At 45.3% G+C, this 6451-nt stretch overlaps 1 protein-coding gene across 1 annotated transcript in view; it reads left to right on the forward strand.

Annotated features, from left to right (window-relative positions):
* The window catches only part of CSMD2 (CUB and Sushi multiple domains 2), a 536547-nt gene extending 532459 nt beyond the window's left edge, over nucleotides 1-4088 (forward strand). The window contains exon 71 of the mRNA XM_074934462.1: nucleotides 522-4088. The gene's annotated coding sequence lies outside the window, so the exon portion shown is untranslated. The remainder of the gene's footprint in view (nucleotides 1-521) is intronic.
* Nucleotides 4089-6451: the final 2363 nt, after the last annotated feature.

A 6451-nucleotide genomic window follows, 5' to 3' on the forward strand; every position in this document is an offset into this window, starting at 1 on the left:
GGTTTGGGCAGGAGCCCGAGACTTGGAAAAACTGGCTTCAGGTCTGCTCTGCCACTGACTTCTTTTGTGACCACGGTCAAGTCACTTAGCTTCTCTGTGCCTCAGTTCTCCATCTGTACAGTGGGAATCATAGCCTTGCCCTATGACATAGGGGGTGGAGGTGGGGATGGGAGGGTAAATACATTACAAATGGTGAGGTGCTCACATATTATGGGAGCAAGATAAGGTATATCTTAGGCCAAGTATACACTAGAAAATATCACAAAAAAGTGCTTTTGCTGGTATATCTTAGGCCGGTTTGGCGATCAACATAGGTTACACCAGCAAAAGGACTTAATTTTGCCAGCATAAGTTGCATCCCCACCCGGCATTGCTACATCAGCAAAAGTTTCTTGCGTAGCCCTAGCCTCAGAAAGATAGTGAAACTGCCTCTGGTTCTCTGGTTTTTGCATGTCTTAATAATAACTTTCTGCTTTTGCTCTCTCTCTTTCTCTCTCTCCTTTCCTCCCCCATTGCCCCAGAATTCTCAAGGGGCAGGTGTCCTGTTGATGATTGTGTTTCACCTCATTTGTCTTCGGTCATTATCTTCCCTACCCCAATCACGCTGAGGCTGTGGAGAAGCTGCTGCTCCTTTGTTGGACTTTGAGTTACTCCAGAGAGAGCCTGCTAGGCTGTCATCCATCCTCCTCATCTTCACCCACCCACCACGTCTTGCAGTGGATAATCAAGCCAACCAAAGGGTCTCCTCCAGCACAGCTCGGGAGAACCTTTCCTTTTCCCTGCCATTGAGCCACTTCCAGTTCCTCCTGGCCAACTTCAAGATCCCAGTGTTGCTGCTCAGAAATCAGACAGTGCCCAGCTGCTGAGCCTTAGAAGGCAGGTGATCTCCTTCTAAATTGCCTTGCCAACCTGCTGTTCATTATCTCAAGAGAAGCAGTTAATGCCTGGCGAGGTCTTTTCTAGTGGAGGAAACAGTTGTTGGGGGCTTCTGTGAAACCAGCACCCCATTGCTTTTGGGAAAAAGCTTTCTTGGCAAAGGGATGGACACAGGTAGCGCGGCACAAAATGCATATGGGTGTAACTGAGACCTCTGACTTCTGGAAGGGAGAGATGATTGGTTTATTTGTTGATTTTTGTTTTGTTTTTTGGCAAGGCTTTTAGTGATGCAAAAGTCCTGAACAAGGTTTTTTTTTTTCTTTTGTTAGAGAGAAGGAAACTCTTTTTTTCCCTCCTTATTGATTTTCCCTTGTTTTCTTCTGCTGCTGCTGTTAATTTCAACATCCTTTCTCTGAAATCTCAGCGGTCACCATGGGGCCAATAGGAATTGAATCTCTCAACCAGTGATTCTTTTTCCCCCCTGTCCCGGTGGTTAATGATTGCTAATCTTCTATAACTCTTTACACAAACAAAAATTTAGGGGGACAGAAAAAAAAGAAAACTTCTTTTCCAAAATAGACCCTACAAACACAGATAACTTTTTCCCCTAGTGAGTTCAGAAACCTTTGCCCTTTCCATATTGATCCTCCACAGGGCAACACAGTAAGGGCTGTAATTTCAAATGCAGCGCTGCGGGCTGTTTTTCTCAGAGGCCAAAAGGTTGTTTTGACCGCAGTGAAAGCAGATAAGACGACTTGATGTTGTTATTGCTCCCTTCAAAGAATGATGCTTTGGTGATGAGACTGATCAGCTCTAATAAAGGGATTTAGGTTTTGATTCGGGATTTAATTCTGTTTGGTTTGAGAAGCTAACTTCCTTCGACAGGGCTGAAGTCAGAGAAAGTAACCGTGCCGTTTTATCACACCATGAGCCGACCGCTTAACAGTGTGTGTCAAATGAACTTCGAAGAAGCAGCTTTTTGTTACTGAAGAGGAAACAAAACTTAAAAGGTCTTATTTACATTTAAATTTGGTTTTAAACAGTATCTTTCCCCTGTCTAATACTGTCTAGGTTCCTGTCTGATTAAAACCACATGGTAGCTCTTTTCTTTGCTTTCCCCTTTACTGGAGGGATATATATTTATTTTTACATCTATCTATTATTTAGACAGCTGTCTTACAGTAAGCAGTGATCTACAGCCTAGTTGCTGAACAGCCAGCCTGCAAAAAAAGGCCAGTTGCGAACCCAGAATCCTGCTGCTCAGATTGATTTGGAAGAGACGCGTGCGGGTGTGTTTGTGTAGGTGTGCATATTCAAAGCACGGCCCAATGACTGGACGTTGAAGTCACACACACATTCAAAGTAGAAAACAGGCATACCTTTTCAAGAGTGCGAGTGAGTCACTACTGCAACAGCTTAGCAAGGGTTGTGGTAGATTCTCCATCACTGGCAATTTTTTAAAGGAAGAGGGCCTGTTTTTCTAACAGATCTGCCCTAGGAATTACTTGGGGCAGGTCTCTGGCCTGCGTTCTACAGGAGGTCAGACGAGATGATCACAGTGGTCCCGTCTGGCCTTGGAATCTCTGAAAAACCAAGGCACCAATGCTGCAATGGATGCCAGTGAGATGCCATTCAGGTGCCAGGGGCTGCTCATATATTGCTCCTTGCCAGTTTGGGTAGTGGGCCCATGCTGACAAAGAGCAGCTCCCCCAGCAGGACACTAGCAACAGGTCATACCAAATGCACTGATGAGGCTAAGACAGCATCCTGGTGCTACTGGGAGAGGGGGAGTTCCCTTTTAAGTGGGGATTGAAGTGGTGATGAGGAGCTCCCTCTAAAGCAAAGATTTTGTGGGTTATTGTCCCCATTCCATCCCCGTCCCACTTGTGTGGATTGATAGAGGGTCTGGATCCAATTGCAAATTGAGACAGACAGAGGTATAAGAAAAGAACACCACAGCGTGTGACTGAAGTATGCTGTAGCAGTCAGTATCATAGCCACAGGGCCAGCTTCTTGCCTTTGCCCACGTGTCAATGTGGAGTAACTCCTGTGAGCTCAAAGGAGTTGTCTCCCATTTACACCGGTGTAACCAAGATAAGGATCAGCCCAGGGATTTTAATTTTGCCTGCAAATGGGTGACCAGCTTCAGATTTGAAGATTCGAGACCTCTCTCTGGTCTCCCTCCATTATCCCAGCCACTAGTTCAGCCAAATAAGATCCCTGGCTGATTGCACAGAGCATTATTCCTATGCTTTTTAGCAACCCCATGGTATAGTGTGAGGACCCAGCTCCCCAAGAAGGAGAACTGTGCATTTAGCAAGAGAGCATCCTCTTGCAATCATTCATGCTCTGCTGATAATTATTGTATCAAATTGGCAGCCATCTTGACCTTCACACTTACTATTCTGCTTCAGAACTTCAGACCAACAGTGGGGACAGAAATGACTTCCTCCTGCTTCCAGCATACAGACCCTCTGCCACTTGGCCTAAATTAGAATCTTCGGCAGCTGTGAGCAGGACAGGATATATGACACACATTTGAGCAGTTCTGATTCTGTTCAGTGGAGGGCAGTGGTGCGCACACGCACACACACACACACACAAAAGCAAGCTCCGTTAACAAAAGAATTTAAGGGCCCCACATTCTACTTCTCAGCCTTTATGATTTGTTGAGATAATGCATCAGTACAGGAAATACATAGAGGTTTAGAATCCACCAGATGTCTTTTAATAGCATGGCAGGATGAACTGTGGCTCTATTTAAACACAGCACTAGCTGCTTTCAACCAATTAGGTACCAGTTTTCATTGCTGTTCATGCAACAGTTCAAGGGTGGTACTGCCCCATTTTTTTGCAAGCTGGCCGGGTCATGAAATGTGACATATTTTTTCATTCTTGTGCCCATCGGACTTGCATTATGTTTAAAAGAAAAAAAAAAGAAAGAAAGAAAAAAAATCCCTCTTTTGTACAGAGATATATTTTTATGAAACAAAAGTTTGTACAGTTAAAAAAAGACACAATGTAAATGGGTTTTTTTTTCATTATTGTAGTAAACAGTAGTGGAAGATTGGCTTTTTTGTAAATGTAATACAATGTATAAATATGGTTTACATTAAAAAATTGTAAATATGTAATCTATACATACACTTGGCTTGTCTGCAGTATATTCCATTTAATTTATCTGTCTCTGTATATGAGGCTTCTCATTGTGTCCAGGCATACTTTACTGAATTTGAAAGCTATTTTAAATTTTTGAATTAAAATAAAATATAAATTTTTGCATTGCTTTTCTTACATTTTCCTGGCATTTTTTCATATGCTTCCAAGGATCTCCTCATTCTACTCTGCAAAGAGGCTATAAACACCAGCCACAAAAGCTGGGAAAGGCTTCTACATATCTCCTGAGAACAGAGGCTATGGACACCAACCACGGAACCTCTCCACATCTCCTGAGAGCAGGAGGTTTCAGACAGCCTGTAGATAATCCTAGATATGGATGGGCTGAGAGCACAGAGGAGTCTCGTTGCTGTACTGAATCTTTGCTGTCTTTCCTTCATGCAGTTCTAATCTAGAATGGGGGTGGGGGGAAGGCTGCAGGTCAGAACTGAACAGTATTGACAAAGTTGAGGAGGGGAAACCCAAGACTGGCCTTGCAGGGAATGCGGCAGAGTGGAAGTTAGATGCAAAGGTAGAGAATGACCAGGACTAGAATAGCAGTGGGGTTCAAACGATGTGTTGGCAGAGCTGGGGGAGAAGCCAAGGGCTGGCTTAGAAGGGCACTGTCTATCTGGCTGAGCTGCATTGGCAGAGGGACAGTAAAGGAAAAAGGAGGACACTTATGCCAGCCACTTTTCTTGCTCTGTGACCAGCTCTTCAGAAGGTCCTTATTCCCTTGCCTTCCTGAGCACCATGGTCAGAGACCCATAAAGTGAACAATAGGAGCAAAAGGCGGGAAAGGGACAAGACCCTTTCCCCCTCCCACTTCACATACTAGTCTCTCCTACCACAGCCAGCAGACATCAGGAATCCTTGGAAGACCTCCCCAATCTGGATTCAGTCCGTGCTTCCTGGCTTGCAGCAGATTCATGGGCAAGGAGCTAAACTGATCCAACACCTGTCCTCTATTCCCCCGAGGTGACTTCCTCTCTCTCCAATCGCTCTGCTAACGGGGTGGGATGATATTCCACCTGTAACCCTGACCTTTTTTGGTTTTCATTAGCAAGCTGTTGATATTTCATCCATGGGGGAGGGGAGGCAGATGGGGGATTTGGGGAGGTTATAGAAAGAAAGAGGGCTAGATACTATGCTCGTTTACGACAGCTAACAGCGGTAGTGAATTACTCCGGTTGTGGAGCTTGGCCTAGAAATTAGGAGGAGCTGCAGGAGCTGCTGGATGAAAAGCGATGGATTTAAATCTGACACCTCCTTGATTCATCCACCCTGCTCCCAATCAGAAGAGCAGGGGCCTGTGTTCCCCCTCTCATGTGAAGAGCCCCTCGCCCTTCAGTGTGGTCAGTAAAACAAAAGAGAAGAAAGTGGGGCTAGGGGAGGCAAGTGAGCGAGAGGTTGTGAAATGAAATCAGCTCCTTAGCACAGTTATTCCTCTGGACACGAGACAGCTGCAGGGCTTCACCCTCCACTGGGGAAGCTGCATTCTCATCTGGCTCAGCAATTATTGGTTACCTTCAAATGCCCTTGAAAGACATTTTCCGTTGGAGTCCGTGCCGTAGCATAGGGCTAGGTGGGCCTGCGTGTCAATTGGTTTGTGCTCCTCAGTGATGCGAAGACCAAGTAAAGATCCTGCTGACAGCTGGTGCTCAGTGAAGATCCCATAGGACATGTTGTAGATCAGAGGTTTTAGAATTTTATGTCCTGGCCAAATTATTAGAAAACCCACATTCTTCCTCCCCCAAGTCGACCTGCAGTTTCAGCCGGATGGGTCGCTCTTCACTTGAGGCCCCAGACCATTGCATGGCATTGCTGTGCTGAGCCTCACCGAAGCAGTGGCTGCGGTTTTAGTGGCACGTGAAATGATCCTTTGATATTCCTTGCCGACCTCACAAGGTGTTTGTGAGACTGAAGGTGCTTTCTGGACAACCGCAAACTCCGATTGTTGGTAAAACCGTGTCAAAGGAGTGCAAAGTGTTAGAACCGTCGTTTTAGTCCTGATTTGGGTAGAGGGACTGTTGTTCAGTCTACAACTAAATGATGGTTTTGTGGGAATTAATCGCACTCCGGATGTTAAAGGGAGCCATGCTGGTTGGACCAGGAAGCATTCGCCAAACTTGGTCCCTAAAGCACAGAGTATGCAGTTAAACGACACAGAACTAAAATGTTGGCCATGCTGCCCTGTGCCACAAGTTTGTGCCTATCGGAAGGAGGGTGGGGTCTTAGCTACTACGCAGCAGACTCAGCCTTGCCATGCGTATTTGGCCGGATTTTTAGAAGGGTTGAGAAGAGTTGATTGAACTATTTTGACTTTTCAACCCAATTTTTCATCGAAAATTTGGCAGAAAAGAGAACCCAAAATATCAACAAAATCTTTCATCGAATTTTTTTCCCAGTTTAGCTGGTT

The sequence above is a fragment of the Natator depressus genome, chromosome 19 (genome assembly GCF_965152275.1).
Source record: "Natator depressus isolate rNatDep1 chromosome 19, rNatDep2.hap1, whole genome shotgun sequence".
Taxonomy (NCBI): domain Eukaryota; kingdom Metazoa; phylum Chordata; order Testudines; family Cheloniidae; genus Natator; species Natator depressus.